Here is a 20,069-nt window from a genome sequence, read left to right as displayed (position 1 = left end):
GGAGGCAAGTTGGTCCCCACTTGGGACTGTGTCAGGTTGCCTAGCAACAGATCTGGGTTTCACCTGTAAGATTTCTGAAATACTTATTTTGAATTCAATCTTAACGTTTTCTAGTTTCCAGAGAAGCCAAGCACGCCTACGTTACAAGTTGGAACAGGATATCACTCAGAATTTGTAAATGTGTAAATATTCTAAACACCCGATTTGTAAGTACCTAATACCTCTATTCAAAACTACCTTGACTTAATTTTAAGAGACTGCTATTGGTACAATTCTTCCTAAGGAAACTGGAAAAAAGTTTGGGGTTAGACACCAGTGAGGACGCCAGTGACTTCCTGGCCTGAGCAGGGAAGTTGATCACGATTGTAGGAGTTTTGGTAGCCCACGCACTCTGAGGAAAGGAGCTCCATCTGACCCCACTGTACCTTCTGAGCTTGATATGTGGTAGATGCCAAATAAAAGGTTGTTGAAAGAAGGAAGGGCCCCATAATTGCCAGTGTAGCGAATCTATGGGATATAAACTACCTAACTTCCCCAGAAAAGAGAAAGGAGCAAGAGAGGAGCAAGCTGGAGGAAATCGCCGGGAACACCATTTGGGAGAATCCAAAGGAGGATAATTATGGCCTTAAATTAGACTCTGCCCCATCTCCTCCTCAGACTGAGAATCTGTAAACTTTGCTTTGGTGGGGGACCCTGAGAGTTGTTCGTATCCCTCCCCCTCTGTTTTGTTGAGACCCAGGAATGCTGCTAATACGTGGTCATTGATGATTCTGTGCATCGCACAACTACTGTTATATGAAATTTATTATCCACTATAGATATTAACCTAGTAAAAGACATTCTCAACAGCGAAGTGGCAAAATATACTGGCAATGGAACCACTGTGAACTGCTGGCATAAATTACTTGGGGGGAACAGGCCACTCAATGGCTGTCACTCCATAGTATTGCCCAATTCATACACTCAAAAAGTAGATGTTAAAGAGAGACAAAAATTGGCTGGTTGTGATCAACAGCAATTGGGGGGGGGGGGGGGAATTAAACATCCTTGGCATAGAATGCATTGAAAAGCAGTAAAGACAACCAGAAGAAAGAAGATACAGCTTTATTCTTAGAAAGGGAGAGCAAATAGTTCCAACTCCGGGAGTTCATAGTAGGAAATGATTAGCCAGATAGTCGTGAGTCGTGAGAATGATCATCTTGCACAACAGGAAATTCCCACAAGGCACAGATTGTCTTTTTGATCGAATTAATCTTCAGTTAAGCAAAATGAGCACAGTTATTGATAACTGGGAAGCTAAGCAATAAACCATGAAATGGGTTAATAATTAGATACAGAGCATCTTAATTGAATTTTTAAGAACAAGCCTCAGAGATTCTGTGAAACATAATAGATAATACCAAGCTACACAAATATTAGCTCTGGCCCATGCAGTTGAGGACAAAATATACATATATTTATCTCGGAAGGGGCTGCAAGTTTTTTTTGAGTTACGATTTTATACAAGCATAGTCAAGTCAACGTCATACTTGAATGTGCATTTTTAAGACATTAAGATCTATGTTTCCTTATAGTTTCTAAGTTGAATGCTAAGTCATGTTGGTCAAGCACTATAGATGCTACACATCAAAGGCAAAATATAGTTTATTGTTCGGCCCTGCTTTGAAAGGAACAAAAATTTTATTAGAGGCAGGAAGATGTTATGATAGCATTTAGTATTATAAATTCACCCATTGGACAAACACTTACTTTTTTACTTGCTCTGCAGCAGGGATTGTGCCCGGCCTATGCTGTCCAATAAAACAAGGATTAGCTGTATGTGGCTCTTGAGTACTTGAAAAGTGGCTAGCACAAAGTGAGAGAAGTGTAAAATACATCCCCGATTTTAAAGACTTAGTACAAAAAAAGGAAATATCACCTTAATTATTTTCATATTGGTACATGTTACAATAATACTTTGATTATGTGGGGTTAAATAATATATGTTATTAAAATTAATTTCACCTGTTTCTTTTTAGTTTTCGTGTAACTGCTGGAAAATGGAAAACTTTGTCTGGGCTCCCACTTGTGCTAGACGGTAGGAAGACACAACCAAAGACTCTTTCCTCAAAGAGTTCATAGTCTAAAGAATGGAGAAAAGTAAAAATGGCAAAAGGCTGGGTTTCCAGCTTTTATTTCACTAGATAAAGAGTAGGAGAGGGTGGGGTAGGAGGAATTTTCAAATTTGCAATTCTGTCTCTTCGGGTTTAACAGCTTTATTTTGCCTAAATATTCCATAGATTGAAAGTTTAATTCCTTCTCAGGGCTATTTCTCCACAAGTCCCTCTACTGGGCAAGATGGCACCTGGATTTGCTTACTGGGTTGTTGTCACATCAGAGGAGGGTAGGGCGCTCAGCCACGCCCATGGGTCCTCATACTGGCCTCCCTGTGCTCACAGGAACCCGGGCTCACCTCTGCACAGTCCTAAGGCTCATCATGGCTTTCATTGGATGCCCTACCAGCAGTCCTACAGCAGACCTCTGCTAGAGGCTCCCTCAGCCCCTTTTGCAGCACAGCCCCTCAACATGGTCAGTTTCAGCTCTTCTGTGCTCTGCGCAAGGTGAGGAGTTTCTGTACTGCTTCCACGCAACTCGGGACCTGTCCCTACCTGACAGCACAATGACACTAGTTCACCTCCACTGCTGCACTCCACAGTAGGCTTGTGGTGCCCAGGGATATAGTCTCCTCTCTCCAGAACCATCGCCTACCCCCTTCCCAAAATTTCTTAATGGGAACTTGATTGAAAACCCTACTGACTTAGCACTTTTACCCCCACAAACAGGTGGTGTTTCCAACACAACTCCTCTCTAGGGTTCTTGCCTTTCCTCTTTCCCACCTTACCCCTGAAAGGGTTGCTACTGTGTGAGGACGCATGACAGGTATTTCTTAAATAACACAATTAGTAATCACACCATAGTTCAAGCGTTATACAAAGAAGCATGCCCAAAGGACACTGGAGGTTCAGAGGAGGAGGACCTAACTCATCCTGGTGGCAAAGGAAGGCTTTCCAGAGCAAGTGGTATTTGTCCGTTTATCACATTCAGAGATCTTTATTGAACACTACAGTGTGCCAGGCACTGTTCTAGGCTCAAGGGTTCATTGTGGCACACAAGACAGACACAGTTTCTGATCCAGTCAAGCTTAGTGGAGGAAAACCAAACATTATGTAGGAAAAAGAATAAGTTGATGTCTCTTCAGGCAGGGATCATACCATGAAGAAAAGAATGCAGTGGAGTAATGAAACAAGAAAATGCCTGTTGGGTGGACAGGTCCATGAGGTGGAGAGGAAGAACCTCTCTAGCTCTGGAGTCAGAGGGATGCCGAGTGAAAGGGCCAGGAAGGGCAAAGGTTTGCCCAGTTGAAGAATAGAAAACAAAAGGCCCATGTGTCTGAGCTGAGTTTTGGAGGAGTGACAGGAGATATCTGGGTCGTGGACCAGGGAGGGGGCATCATTTCAGGGAAAGGGAACCATCAACTGTATAATGTGGGACCTGCAACTTCAATCAAGAGTGATAGCCTAAGTCCAAGTGGTGGTGAGTTCCAGTAAAATTTCCCTCGTGCTGGGTTTTTCAGGTAAAAGGAGTGTTAAGAGAGCAAGAGTATGATATGTTTTCCATATAATTTGGGAGGCAAGGGAGTGAGTTCAATGGAATGTTCTTCCTACAGTGTGATCTTGAGGTTAAGCTACTTCTCACTTGTCAACATTTGTAGTAAGGGTTTATTGAGTGTATAGTGTTTTTCAGAGATTATAATATGTGTATTGTATACACTATCCCTCTAATTCACCACTGTGTAAAACCCAATTTACAAACGAGGAGAATGAGGTGCAGAGAAGTTAGGTAACTTGTTTCAAGTTACTCAATTAAAAAGTAGCAAAAATGGAATTCAAATCCAGGTCTTGTGATGTCAAAACCCATGTTCCTTCTACTATTGTGTATACAGAAACACAGTTGTGTTCAAAGAGGGTAGACTGGGGTGGGGTGGTAGATGTCGAGTAAGGCAATGTAGGTAACTTCTCCCAAGAGGCTTCAGAGGACAGCACCGAGTACCCTGGGGACTCTTTTGGTGCCTGGCTCCTGGGCTCAGCAGACGTCTTCTATCAGCCTGCTAAGAACAAGTCCGTCTCTGAGGGGTGCACTACATTGACCATGTTTATGATGCATAAATCAGAATGCCAGTTCACTACTGATAGTACAAAAGGGACCCCAGCCCTCAAAGTCTGCATGACTCACCCTCTAGGTTAACCAACACGGGACGTCGTGTCATCCTCGGACATTGATTGTACACATGGAATTGGGAAGAAAATTAGAAACACAGCTCTTTCAAGCTCCTCTTCCCATCAGGTTACGGTGACATGACGTATCCATTTTTCAATAGGACGGTCTTCCAAATAGGAATGAAGATATGCCAAGGCCACGAAACTACCAATGAACTTCGCCCATGCCACTTGAAGACTGGCTTTGCCAAAGGCTCAAGAACACTGGATACACAATCCACTCCTAATCTCTTCTGTGACCCATTCTTAATTGGGCATAGTTTGCGTTTGTATCTGTGACTTCTTTTTTATGAAGCCATGACTGACCATCTCTACTTCCCATTCTGTTCCCTAAACAAGTCAGTACAATCAATCAGGTTAAAGTCTAGTCTTACTGCCTGAGTAACATTTGGTTTCTTTGAAGTGACGTTTTCTATCTCTGTTTCAGTATGTGTCAACTTCTTAAAGGTTATTCTTCAGCGGATGACCCAGTTTCCGGGTCCTTAGGGGGTACCTCACCGAAGACTCCACCTCCTGAAAACACATACTGCCCTCACTGTCCCTCACAGTAGTGTATGGAAGGAATATGTTAAGATAGTGTCCAGCTCACAGATAGCCTGAGTTACTCAATGTGAGTCACCCTAGATTTGGAGCACCCAGGCCGGCACTGAGCATTGGGGCCCAAAGCTGAGAAATAAAGACGCACTAAATACCTTACAGTCTATAAAGAGCAACACTGGAGCCAGTTTCATTCCTACAAAGAGATTTTGAATTGGTGAAAGAAAAACCTTTCTGCAATCAACCACCACCTACTATACCTCCACAACATAAAAGAAAAGAGGGTGGTGAGGGTAGGAAGAGGGGGAGGTCACGAGACATAAGTCCAGAGAGAAGTTTGGGATACTAGGGAGAGGGCAATTTCTTCTTGCCCTTTGGAGGAAGGGTGGTTCTTTCTCCATTGCTCCCAGGTTAAATTAAACTTTTGGTTATTGACAGGAAGAGAATACTGACATTCCCCTCCTCGACTGCCTGATTGTTGAGCTGCAGGGCCTGAAGTCCTGTCCCACGGCAGCCTTAGGAGCACTTTGGGGCATGGAGGAAGAATTGGAAGAACTTTACATACATCCCCCGGGGGGGAGGGTGGGAGCACATTAAATATAAAGGTTAGTGCCTACTTTTGGTCTGTAGATTTTTTAAAGAAAATGTGTTGGAATGGTCGCATGAGGAATTGCCTGCGAAGGAGACAGAGGACGGCTCCTGTGCTATGACACCATGACACTAAAGGAGTATGAAAGAGAACCTCAGAGCTTCCCACAGATGCATGTAAAGGGTCTCATAGCACACAGGGAGTAAGAGCTGTGTGGTTGTTGCGGGAAGATCCGGCCGTGGTTTCGCTCCGCTACCCCCATGGCTTTGTTTGTCTTTTGTCTTCAGGCTTATTTAGTCACATCACAAGATGGTTGCAACAGGTCTAAGATTTATGTCTTTGCCTAACAATACCCAAAGGCTGGAAGAGGGGGAAAGGGCTTCCTTCCCAAAATCCCTTTGGAAGAGCAAAGACAACTTTTCCAAAAGCCTCTCTGGATTCTCACATATTTCATTGGGCAGAATGGCATCACATGCCCATTCCTAAATCAATCATTATGGGGGAATACCATCATCATTATTAGCTTCAGCCTTCTCTAAAAGAAGTTCTGGGTTCTATTTATAAGGAATACGGAGCAAAAGACTAAAGCATAGGCAGGAACTGTATCTGCCATATGGAGGAGTTCTACTTGAACAGCCACCTTCCTGTGTGTGGATATGGGTGTCTGGGAGCTGCCTGAAGGTTGAGTAATCCCAGGACTCTTCCTGCCAGACGTGGGATTTTATGGCAATATACACCCTTCAAACCCTAACTGGTTGCCTAACTGGGTGATTTAATTTGGAGAGTCCATTCACTGGTGTATTAGTCAATACTCTTTTGGTTGCAAAGAACAGAAACCAACATCAACTAACTTAATCAATGTGTTTGTATAATGAAAAATCCAGGAGGTTCGTTTTTTTTCTAGGAAAATTGGATACAAGTGGTCAGTTGATGTCTTTACTACTATAGCACTCTCCACAACTGTGGAGAATGATTTCCTTGGTGTTGGCATTTTTCTCAGAAAGGCACCTTCCTTGCTCAAGATTCCCATCCCACAAGGTTAACAATTTGAAACAAAACAAACGATGTCCTTGTGCCCAGAGAACTTTCTTTCTAGTGGGGTGGTCTAAAGAAAAACACACTGCTATATGTTTCCTCCATTTTCTCTAACACAACTTCACTTCTGACACGCATTAAGCAATTCTTCGACAACAGCTGGATGTCCTGCAATTTAACTCAATTTTGACACTATCTACCTGGAAACAGCATCCAATCTTACAGGTTAAAGGCTCAGTCTCACAAGACTGCCTCCCTCTCAAACCACTTCAGGCACAGTCACAAGTCCTGATTACTACCTGTGCTCCTCACCCACCACTTATAAATCAGAGATTCCCATGGCACCCCCTTTAGGTTTAATTAATTTTCCGGAGCGACTCACAGCACTCAGTAAACCAGTTTACTTACTAGACAGTAGTAATTATTGGCTTATTACAAAGGATTTTAAGGCTATAAACGAACAGCCAAATGAAGACAACGTAGGGAAAGATCCATAAATGTCTCAAGTACAAGAGCGCCTGTCCCCATGGAGTTTGGAGTGTGCCATCTTCCCAGCATTAGGTAGGTTCTCGTTCACCAACCCAGAAGCTCTTCAAACCCTCTCCTTTTGAGGTTTTTTGGAGGCTTCATGTTTTAGGCATGGTTGATTGAATTCAGTCTCCAGCCCCTCTCCCCTCCCGGGGGGGTGGGTGACAGGGGGCGGATAGAGGGACTGAAAGTTCCAATCCTCTAAACACAGGGTTGGTTCCCCTGAAAACCAGCCAGCATCTTTAGGTGCTTTCCTCAAGTCACCTCATCAACATAAATTCAAGTGTGGTTGAAAGGGGTTTGTTATGAATAATGACACATTTATCGCTCTGACCACTTAGGATATTCCAAGGGTTTTTGTAGCTCTGTGCCAGAAATGGGACACAGACCAAAAATACATTTCTAATTATAAGTCACAGTGTTAAAGATGGGGAGGAGCCAGTGAAATATGTAAGCAAATTGATAAATAAGTTAATAAATAAGCTGCAATGTTTCCAGAGACAATACTAAGAAAATGAAGCAGGATAATAGGATAAAATGTGATTGGCTGGGAGGAGGATGGTGATACATGAGGGGGCTAGGAAAACAGTCATTTCTTGTGAAAGTCGAGCTGAGAAATGAATGATCAGAAGGAGCCAGTCATAGGAGGCCCTGGGACTTGCAAGAAGAACAAGTACAAAGGTTCTGAGACAGAAATAAATGACCCCTGTCTGATGAACAGACAGAAGACAAGTATGACTGAGCTGAATTTAAAGAACTAACAGGCATTAGCCAGACTTGGAGATGGGGCAGGGTGGAGGTGGGGCGGGGGAGGGGAGAATGATCCTAATTTATTTTAGGCAAAGAGGATAGTAGCAGTGTGGGAACCATAACTTTAACCAGAAGTACACTCACATCAGTCAAGTTTATCATGCTCATTATGATATATTCAGAATGCCAGTTTCAAGTATGGTTGCCTGGAGAAACGTGCTGGCACATAAAACACGTAATCAAGAATAAGGAATGCCAATTCGCAAACGTATTTTAAAATATATTTTTGAAGCTCTCTTTGACGCATGCAGGTATGTCCGGTCTAGGACTGACAAGTTGATGTGGGAAGCGTGCAGCGAGTTCCATCTCACCGCTTCCAACCAAGGAAAGGAAATGCTGCTGTGCAAACGTTATTTTAAAATAGTAACTGTTTATATTCCAGCATAACCTTACTCTCAAAATGAGAGTCCTGAATTGTAGCGAGTGTTAAAGAATAATTAAGGGGCAATCTGCCAAGAACACTTATCAACATTGTTACTGAAGCTGAATATTTAAGAAAAAGACAGGAAGAAATAAAACAAAAGTTTGGTTGCCATTTTTAAATATTGGCCTGAGGTTCCATTTCTGAACTGAGAAGAGGATGTTAAATCACTGTACTCACATGACAAATGCTTCGAGTTTAAAAAGTAGCAAAAACGTGTGATATAGTGCACATGAGAACTTCCATATTTCCTGTCTTAGCTGTTTTCTTCCTTGATTCTCCTCCTTGCAACCAAGATTTATTGTTGTACTAACATTTTGTTTTGTGGACTTTAATTCCTGATAAATTGCACTTTGTGTTTATCTCTCTGGTGATCATAACAGCACTATAGAATACAAAATGGTGGGGTTAGGTATGATTTGCCTCAATACACAAGAATATTTGGTTGTAGGCACCACTGCCGAAAAGTGTTGTAGTGTGCATTTGTCATTTTTTTATCTTCACCTCTGAGCCTGTGGACCTCATTCCTATATTTAGGAACTTCCCCATGAATGGTCTCCCTCCCACAATCAGGTGAGAACAGCAGATACCGACTTTGTCACATCACCTAACAGGGAGAGGGTACATGACCTGGATTTAGCCTGTCAGATGCATGCACCTAGGTCTTTGAACCTGAAGTTAGCGTTGGAAAGAAGCAAAGCAAGTAGAGCATTCTTTCTGACAGTGGCTGCACCATCCATTTTCGTGGGGTGGAGCGGGGGTTGGGGAGTGGTGATGGTGAGCAAAGGCCAAAAATGTGTTCAGGAGCAGTGATGCAAGCCACAGCCCTGGTGTGTGTGTTCGGCAGGGGAGGCAGGCCCTTCCTGGCTGGCTAGCCTCCTTTCATTTCTGCCCATTTTCCAATCCTGCCTTTTAAGCCTTCCCTGAAGCTCTCCATGAGACCCAACATCACTGCAATGAATCCCTTTTCTACTGAAACCAGCCAGAAATGGTGGCCAATACAATGGCTAGCTATCTATGGTTGTACTTTGCTGAATTTATTATACTTAATTTTATGTTAAAGAAAAATCCTCTGAAGCTATTTCATTCTCTATTTTGTTATTGGGAGATTCTGAATGTGGGGTTTTAACTGATATGTGTTATAATCCAACTGTGCCTGTGCCTTTTTAAAATCAGTCCTTGTGAAACCCAGAAAAAACATAAAAGTGGCATAGACCTTAGGGCACCTAGTGGCTCAGTCGGTTAAGCATCCAACTCTTGACTTTGGCTCAGGTCATGATCTCATGGTTCGTGAGTTTGAGCCCTGCGTGGGGCTCTCTGCTGCCAGTGCAGAGTCTGCTTTGGATTCTCTCTCTCTCTCTCTCTCTCTCTCTCTCAAAAATAAACACTTTTAAAAAATGGCATAGACCTTATTGGGGGGGAAGGGGGTGGCATGTGGAGGACATGACTGTATAATTCTACTGGCCTCTCCATACCTACTTTCTCTCCTTTCCCCTGGCAGGAAGGAGTAACTTACTTAACTAGAGGCTTTGGAAGAAGACACGAGAGATAAATTCTCCCTTCCTGTAGGCAGTCAGCCTGCAGAAACAGCATGCCCCCTGTTCTCCACCATGCAGTAACTTGCAATATCAGCCTGGCCCTTCAGAGAAAGACCTTCCCTGGTCCACCACAGGCTCTGCTGGGATTTTTACCACACCTTTATCCCCTTGCTGCCAAGATGTTCCTGTTGTCCCTTTTTCTAGGCTTCCTATCTTTATGGATTTATGGCTTTTTGTTTTTCATTTATTTTTTTTTACGTTTATTTCTTTTTGAGAGAGACAGAGACAGCGTGAGTGGGGGAGGGGCTGAGAGAGAGAGAGAGACAGAGAGACAGAGAGAGAGAATCCCAAGCAGTCTCCATGCTGTCAGCACAGAGCTCGACTCAGGGCTCAAACTCATGAAACTGTGAGATCATGACCTGAGCTGAAACCAAGAGTCAGAGCTTAACCGACTGAGCCACCCAGGTGCCGCTGGGTTTATGGCTTTCTGGAAAATCCATGTATGATCATTTTAGTAAGCTTTCACTAGGAAGCACATGTCAGTATGTTTCATTCATACCTTTACCTGGAAGCTTCTGTCCTGGGTTCAGGAGCTCCTCTGCTAAAGGAGCAAGCCCACCACTCAGCCTCTGAGGTTGCCATCAGTCCAGGCTGCCCCCACTTCAGGGAACGCAGGTCAAAATCTCTGTCCAAAGACGTTATCCTCAGTAAATTGTCTCTCGAGCATTCCTCTTTCAACTCGTTCGATCAGTCAGGGTTCAGCCAGAGAAACAACCAATAGGAGATATATATTAAGAAATGTATTGCAAAGCATTGACTTACATGATTGTGGAGGCAAATCCATAGGGCAGGCCATCGGGAAGGGCAGCCTAGAACACTCTGGCAGTAGTCAAAGCTGCGTCCCACAGGTGACGCTTCTTTTCTTCAGGGAAACCTCAGCTCTGCTCTTAATGCTTCTCAACTTCAGTTGATTGAACCAGGCCCACCTAGATTATCTAGAGAATCACACGAAAAATAACTGACTTCGGATTTTAATTACACCTGCCAAATACTCTCACAGCAACACCTAGGTTTGTGTTTGATTGAGTGGCTGGGTACTGTCGTCTGACTAAACTGATACATGCAACCGTCCATGACACCCTTATTACAGGGTGAGTATTTTTAGAATTATGAAACTAGTGGTTGAGCATTTCCTTTGAAAATCTGCAACTTATTCCAGCACTCACTTTGGAATTTTGTTTCTATTGTGTCCATTTCATTTCCTTAAGTACCCTCTTGATGCTCAGCTCGAGAGAATATTCCAGAAAAATGAGCCCCTTATTTGTAGTGTCCTGAGCCTCCCAGCCTCACCCTCATCGTGTTGCATAACTCACTGCTCACACATTTAACTGGCTATACTTGTGTTGTTCCACTTAAGCCTCATGTCTTCATAGAACACTCTGGGTTCCCCAGTTGTTCCCACCTCATTCAAAGGACATGCCTTCCTCCAGTTACTCTTACGCTGTGTCTCCGCATTGGAGGTAAAGTGTGGCTCTGACCTTACTATTCTGTAGTGATAAACACCACATCTTCATTACCAGTGACACAAACTGGGCATCCCTTATTAGTTACAGAATTACATACCAAAGCCACAGTCACCGACAGCCCTCTAGAATACTATTCTAATCTATTGAAGATTCTTCTTACCAAACCAGGTGGTTTGTTTTTCCTCAAATGCAGTCTACCCTTTCTCACATTTCTGACTTGGCTTGTGATCTTCTGTTTCCAATGTCTTGCCCACTCCCCGCCTCTGCCCCCAACACTACCCATCAAGATCTCACCCATCCTTCAAAGTCCACCACAAATGAAACCCCCTCCATGAATCCTTTCCTGATATCCTCAGTTGGATGTCATGTCTCCCTCCTCACAACCTTATAGTACTTATGGCACATGTATTATTCTTGCTTATATTATGTTTATTCCACATATTGGTGTTCTTTCCCACCCATCCCTACATTGAAAGCTCCCTGGGGCAGAGACAGTTCTGGATCATGTCTCTATTACCTCTAGCATCTAGTACAATGCTTTGCCCAAAGTAGATCCTTCGTTTCTGATATGAATGTAATTGATCTGGGTCATTATTTCTCTTAAAATGTTGTGCAACTAACTGCACATATGATCTCTGAATTAGGAAACCTGGTTTTGAACTTAATCCTGTTCACTTTATTTTTCTCCTGGCCCTCATCTTTAAAATGAGAGCGTAGGCCAAATGATTTTCAGAGTTCCTGCCATGATGTTCTTAACTTCTAAGGTTTTTTTAGCGCCTGAGATGAGAATGCTATGTTGTCAGTTCCTCAAAGAAATAATCTCTGCTCAAAGGAGACAAGATATGCTCTTTCAGGTGACAAAGTTGGAGTTGCTGAGATGATAGTAGGTTGGCCGCCCAGACCTGCTCTGTCTTGCCCTGCCCAGGGCAGCACGCTACCGACACTCACAAATCAAGGAGCAGGAAAACTGGCCAGATGTACTAGGATAAGAGCAGGTAACATGGGAGCAAATGAAGGGCAAGAAGAGAAATTGAACACACTCTCAAAGAGAGGTGAGTGAGCTAGAATTTCCAAGCCTTGAGGAAAGAGAAGGAAGAGATGTCAACGAGTGAAATCAAAGCAAAAAAAAGAAGGTCTTTGAGGCAGAAACTGAGAATTTGGTTAAGAAAATCTAGTGTTCTAATTGTTAAAAAAAATATCCTGTTAATTTAGATGAGTTTTAGATTTCCAGAAAGTGCAAATATTGTGCAAAGAGTTCTCCTATACCCCACATCCAGATTCCCCTATTGCTAATGTCCTACATATGGTACATTTGTCATGATTAATAAATCCATATTGATACATTATCATGAACTAATTTAGATTTCCTCAGCTTTTACCTAATGCTCTTTTTTCTCTTCAGCATCCCGTCCACGATACCACATTACATCATCATGTTGCCTTAACTATGGCAGTTTCTCAGAATTTCCCTGTATCATTTTGCTTTGCTTTTAAATATTTTTTTCCAGTTTAATTGAGATATAATTGACATACAGCACTGTATAAGTTTAAGGTATTCAACATGATGTTCGCATGACTTCCATATGTTATGAAATTATCACAATAAGTTCAGTTAATATCATTATATCATATAGATCCTGAAAGAAAGAAAGAAAGAAAGAAAGAAAGAAAGAAAGAAAGAAAGAAAGAAAATGTTTTTTCCTTTTGATGAGATTACTCTCTCAGCAACTTTATAAAATTTTTTTATGTGTATTTATTTATTTTGAGACAGAGACCGCAGGAGGAAGGGCAGAGAGAGAAGGAGAGAGAGAATCCTAAGCAGCTCCAATCCGCCAATGCAGGACTCGATCCCACGAATGGTGAGATCATGACCTGAGCTGAAATCCAGAGTCAGCGGCTCAACCAAATGAGCCACCCAGGTGCCCCTTTAATGTTTTATTTTATGTTTGAGAGAAAGAGAGAGAGCATGCGTGTCCACACAAACAGGGGAGGGGCAGAGAGAGAGGGAGACAGAGGATCCGAAGCAGGCTCTGTGCTGACAGCAGAGAGCCTGACGTGGGGCTCGAATTCCTGAACCGTGAGATCATGACAAGAGCCGAAGTTGGAGCTTAACCTACTGAGCCACCCGGTGCCCCTCTCTGTAACTTTCAAACCACAGAGCCGTGTTAACTAGAGTCACCATGTTGTGTACTCCAGCCCCAGGACTTCTTTATCCTATGACTGGAAGTTTGCATCTTTGGACCATCTTCATCCAATTCTCCTCCTCTCAGACTTTCTCTGTTTTTGATGACCTTGGCAGTTTTGAGAAGTGCTGGTCAGCTGTTTTACAGAATGTCCCTCAATTGGAGTTTGGTGTTTTTGCCATGGTTAGACTGGGTTTTGGGTTTTTGGAAGAAGACCAGAGGCGAAGACACCATTCTCATCACATCATGCCCAGGTTGTACACGATCAGCCTGACTTACCAGTGGTAACGTTGACTGGTCACCTGGCTGAGGTAGTGTTTGTCAGGTTTCTCCACTTGCAAGTTACTCTTTTCTCCCTCCCCATACTATACTTTTTGAAAGGAAGTCACTTTGCACAACCCAATCTTAGGGGTGACACTTCTCTTATTTTATTTTCTCTCATCCTCCAGATTTATCTTGTTTTTCTTTAAGAAAAAAATTTTTAATCAAAAAAAATTTTTTAGCATTTATTTATTTTTCAGAGACAGAGACAGAGCACAAGCAGGGGAGGGGCAGAGAGAGGGAGAAGGAGACACAGAATCGGAAGCAGGCTCCAGGCTCTGAGCTGGCAGCACAGAGCCCGACATGGGGCTCGAACTCATGAACTGTGAGATCATGACCTGAGCTGAAGTTGACGCTTAACCGCCTGAGCCACCCAGGTGCCCCTATCTTGCTTTTCTTGTAGTCTCCTTGTCACCCTGGCCCAATTACCTATTTTCTTCTCCTCCAGCCTTTGATGGAGCAGCATTTCCCCTGTGAATCCATGAATCCATATGAATCTGTGAATCCACATGAAAAAGTATTCCTTTCTCTCTACTTCTCTTCCACCAGAAATGTGGTGTGTTAGCTACCACTGTATAACAAATCACTCCAAAACTCAGTGATTTAAAACAGCAATCATTTATTTGTTCACACGTCCACAGGTTAGCCAACTGATTTAGGCGAGGTTCAGCAGAGAGCTCCCGTTCAAGCTGTGGGTCTGGCCAGCTCAGATCTCTTCTCCGTGTGTTTTCATTCTGGGACCCAGACTTGAGGGAGCAGCTAGCTGCACAGAGGGGAGGATTCTTCTCCAGTGACAGTGCAGGAGGCTCGGCCTCGCCACATAAGGACTTTTGGAGTTTCTATTTACCTCACATCTGCTAACTTGCCAAAGCAAATCATGGGGTCAAGTGCAAAGTCGAAAGGAGGGGAAATACACTCTGCTTTGGCGGCAGGAACTGCAAAGTGACTTGTGGAGGTAGGGAAAGACAAAGCACGGGGGCCCATAATTGAGTATACCACGGATGATCATCCTACACTTCAATTTCGGTGATTTGACGCGCTCCGAGAACACTGGAGAGCCCGAAACAGTTACTGCTGTCGATCTTCCGCTATGGCTTTGGGGAAGCAGGCTTGGTGAAAAGTGGAAGCAGAGGGAAAATAAACAACAAAAACATTACAAACTCCCTTATCATGAAGAGCTGCTGCTGTACTTTACCCTTTATTGTGTTCTCTTTCTCTCCAGCTCTTCCCATCCAGGTCTCTTGGTAAAGAAAGGGCAAGGGGGGCGGGTAGGCTGTGCCACATTCCCCAACTTCTTCCCTGCCCAGTGCAAATCAACGAAACAGAAGCTATTTTCCTGCTGGGGAACAAATAGCACGTGTGACTAAAAGATAGGGACACATTATTTTGATGCTCAATTCAGATACCGTGTAATTCCACCGACCTCATGGTCAGATGTTGCTTTTTTTCAGGGTGGGCGCCCCCCCCCCCCCCATGGCTCTAAGCCAGCAAGAGTCGGTCAGATTTTTCTCACAGCGCATCACCGTTCTTCTCAGAGACAGGCTATTCTTTAGGTGTTGTATCTCCTTCTCTAACTGCACAACAATCTTTTGAGCTAGGTTTTCTTATTGCCATTTGCAGATCAACAATCCAACATTCTCTACAAGGCTGTTAAGTGAGGTCTGATCAAAACAATCCAGTACTCTTTTCCTACCACGCAATGCTGCACAAACGAAAAATCAAATGTCGACATTAGCTCTTAAAAAAAAAAATAATACTCATTTGTACCAAATGACATATTTGGAAACGTTTCTTTAAGAGACTCTCTTACTTCATTTAAAATTTAATTCAGCTTACAACAATAAATTCAATACTGACGTAGTTTCTAAGTATTTCAGAGTACTTCAGGGCCGTTTAGTTTATAAAAACAGATTCACATACAGTTTTTAAGTTGCATGTGTGGGTTTTAAGTAGCAGTTTTTAACTCCCTAAAAACTCAAGCAAGGCTATTAAAGTTAATATTTTATTGGAATTATTTACATAATGGTTATTGAGAGTATATTAGTTAGTGCCAGATAGTATTTTTGCTGTCATCTTTACTGCCTCTGATTTCTCAGCCTGAAATAGGGGAAAGTTGACCCGATTTGGGGATTTGGTTTGGGGAACTAAAAATGCTGAGATTTTCCTTTTACCCCTGAAAAGTAACTTGAGCCCACTGAGGAATCTGGAGCTATTTCTAACGTAAAAAAATTAATGTGGGTGTGTTAAGGACAAACCCAGTTGAAATAAGCCTTGTTCGGGCACATCCCCTCCAGGAATCCGTCTTGGAATCATCACTTGTGATCTACAGGGTTCAAATATTTGAAACAATACCTTATGCAACCAGCAAGACTTGCTCCACAGGCTTGGGGTGTAAACACAGTTAGATTTCTTTATTTTTCCAATCAACTGATTGCAAATTAGTTTACCTTTATTCACATTTAGAGTATTTCCTTCTCAAGGCCTATCTCTTCCGCCTGAATAGTGTAAGAATCCAGTGCAAAGTAGAACACTCCTCCTTTGCAAACACCAGGTAAAGAGAGAGATTGGAGTCTCCCAGCACAGCCGCTGTGCTTGCTACCACAAATGTGCTGCTGCTGCTGTATTCTGAATCCTGTATCCTTCATCATGCTCAACTTTGTGCTCAGATATTCACGGAGCACCATCTGTGTGCCAGACACCGGGCTAAGCACCAAGAATGCAGCTGGGAACACAGGAGACATGGCTTCTGTCCTCATGAGTCTTTCCCAGTACTATGGAGCCCAGAGGATCACCGGCCCGCCCGGAGGCACAGACCAGCGTATGGAAATGCTCCACGCTTTGGCTCCCGCAGTCATGGCTCTCCGGGGTCACACACAGGCTCAGACACTAACAAGAGGCAGGGTCTTGAGGGCTTTGCCTCTCAACCACACACCGAGGTAGAAAGAATCCACTTCCATACTCGGACACCGAGCCTGTGTTTATCAAGCCTAAGTCACCAGCTGAGAAGAATCCTGCCCTTCAGGTTAGTTTCTCTTAGTAGCGGTTGGTGCCTTGCCTGCCAGTGGGTTTTGGCAGGTTACCCTGAACTCCCATTTCGGCAGTCCGGTTAGAGTGCTGATCCCCTTTCCCAGACGTATACTTCTTTCCCAGAACATTGCGTAGATCTGTGGAAGAAACGGCTGCTAAGCCAGAAAGGGGGAGAGGGAGATCTTGCCGTGACCTTTGCCTTCGCCACTGACCTTTCAGTTTTGTGGCAAATGGAAGCCACTCAAGAAACCTTTCACAGAACAACTGAGACTAGTGAATCACCATTGCAAGGTGACTGCCCGTTTCTGCCTAGAAACAAAGAGGCTGAGATCATTGAAACAATAACAGCACTGCATTCTCCAGAGAATTCTTATTTATAGTCTTTATTTGCTAATAAACATTGAGACTTTTTTTTACTGAGATATAAGTGACATGTAGCATTGAATTAGTGTTAGGTGTACAACAGAATAATTAGATAGATGCATATACCGCAAAATGATTACCACAATACATTTCATTAACCACCACATAGTTACAATTTTGTTTCCTGTGATGAGAACCTTTAAGATCTACTTTCTTAGCAACTTTCAAATGTACAATATAGTATCCACCACAGTCACCATGCTGTACATTATATTACCATGACTTACTTATCTTATAACTGGAATTTCGTACCTTTTGAACCCCTTCACCCATTTCACTCACCCTCCTGCCCCCTGCCTCTGGCAACCACCAGTCTATTCTCTGGATCTATGAGTTCGGGGATTCTTAAATTCTACATACAAGTTAAGATCATAGGTGATTTTTTTCCCAAAAGTTTATTTATTTATTTTGAGAGAGAGAAAGAGTGAGCAGCAGGGAGGGAGAGAGAATGCCAAGCAAGCTCCATGCTGTCAGCACAGAGCCCAACACAGGGTTCAATTCCAAGAACCATCAGATCGTGACCTGAGCCAAAACCAAGAGTCAGTTGCTTAACTGACTGAAAGACCCAGGCGCCCCATAGGTGATTCATGTTTAATTAGAGCAACACAGAACAAAGTGATGCCTTGGGGGTGGGCTTAGGAGGGGAGAAAGAAAGGACAGTAATTTTTCACAAAAGCAAAATGTGTGTGTGTGTGTGTGTGTGTGTGTGTGACATAGGGTGTTATACATAAATACAAAACATTTTATATATGTATGCCATTGCATGTTTTATTTATGAAACTTTATTTGCCTATCTGCTAACCCATGAAGTCTAGAAATGGACATTTTTGATGTCTCCCATACAAATCTTCAAATCACTAACCAGAGCTGACAATAAAGTGAATTGAACTTAAGCAAAAAGCTAAGCCTGACAGATTGCTCCTTACTGGCGTTTGTGATACTGATTCCTTTGCATTGAATCTTGTTCCCTCGTCAGTACATCCATATTGTTGCATGAATTATAAATTGCTCTTCCTCATTGTCAGATAGTATTTCATTTTATGAATGTAACATTCTAAATCTATCCATCCTGCTGTTGATGGGCACTAGGTAGTTTCCCATTTTGGGGCTGCCGTGAACTTGTACGTGTGTCTTGGTGAGTATGTTCATTTAACTGGATATTACTTAAGAGTAGGATTTGGGGGCCATAGCATAGGTATGTAGCCTTAGTAGATACTTCTAGACAGTTTTCCAAAGTGATTTTATTACTTTACACTCCTTTCAGTAAACAGAGGGGTTCCAGTTGCTCCACATCCTTGTCAACACTTGGTATTTTCGTCTTTTTAATTTAATTCATGCTGGTAGGTCCAAGGGCAACTCTAAAAGTGGAGAATCAAACAGGGAATCATCTGTTTTCTTCACTCTTTATAATTCCCTAGGCCTCCATGATCCCATTTTCTTCCCAAACCTAGATTTTCTTGCAGATGGTACAATTTGCCTGCACTGTGATCTAGGTTTAGCAAAATCAGCCCAACAGAAACCACCTCTCTTGCTTTACCTCCTCTGCAAAGGAGTTTCTTTAACTCACTGATACAGATTACTATGCCCTTGGAGAAAGATGAACAAAAATGGAGATAAAGTCCATTTTATGGACAGGCTTGTATCAGAGCTGTAGGGAAGAGATAAAGAACATAAAAATTCTGAGATTAAGAAAAGCTTGAGAACACTGGAGCCCAGTCCCACTGGTTTATTAAATATACTCTCCCAGCCCAGGTCTTGGCAAAATTTAACCCTTAGTACCTTTCTCACCCTTCAGTAGTGGGTGGTTGTTATTAGGAGGGCATGACTGTTCTGTGGTTTCATTGTAACTGGCCAAATGAGAGGTCTCTTGCCTACATAAGGTTTATCAGTAAATATTTACTGAGTGCATACTAAGTGCCAAACCCTGGACGAAGGAAGGAGATATTTACTCTTTCAGTGGTTTATGCAGAGGTAGAACAGGCAACAAGATGGAAAAGCTACAATATGCCGTGTAAGCAAATTATTTTTCAGTGATTTTTGAGAAAGAGTATAATCACAGCATTTGGGGTAGGATGGGATGAACTTGGAGTTCTCTTAAATTTACCAGAGGGAAAACCTGATTTTATAACTGTTTTTTTTTTTTTTTTTAATGTGCTATAATGGGGCACCTGGCTGGCTCAGTCAGTAGAACATGCAACTCTTGATCTCAGGGTTGTAAGTTCAAGCCCCACGTTGGGTGTAGAGATTACTTAAAATAAAAGAAAACATTTTTAAGAAGTGCTACAATTGCCAAAAGAGCATCAAATTGGTTATATAAATTGTGAAGCACATGCCATAGTTCTATTTGTTCTGTGATCATATAAAAATCCAGGTCTTATAAGACAATAAGCCTTAGGTCATCCTTGCCCACCTTCCCACACTTGCTAGTCAAGCTTCCTCGTGATGAGTGGAAGTATTCTAGATTGTCTTCTAGCAAACCCAATTTGGACTGGAATAGTTAGTGGACGTTTAATGGTGCTACATAGAGTCCATATTTACAAAATGGAAGATCCTTTTCAACTTAGATTAGACTGAAAGCTTCAGTAGTCTTCCCCCCTCAAAAGGGGCAAATATAAAACTCATCCACCACCTCAGGGTGACCAGAACACAGAGGCAGCTTTTTATCTCACAAAGGGAAAGCTGGGGGCTATGCTGTTAGAAAGCCATTGCCAGATTTTATGTATTTGGAGGCAGACATATTGCAGACAGTTTGCATTATTGAAGAGCACAGCTCTCTCCAGCAAAAGAGATAAGAACACTATTACTTGAAAATCTT

The sequence above is a fragment of the Acinonyx jubatus genome, chromosome A1, assembly GCF_027475565.1.
Source record: "Acinonyx jubatus isolate Ajub_Pintada_27869175 chromosome A1, VMU_Ajub_asm_v1.0, whole genome shotgun sequence".
Classification (NCBI taxonomy): Eukaryota; Metazoa; Chordata; class Mammalia; order Carnivora; family Felidae; genus Acinonyx; species Acinonyx jubatus.
Note: the sequence above shows the minus strand (reverse complement) of the source record.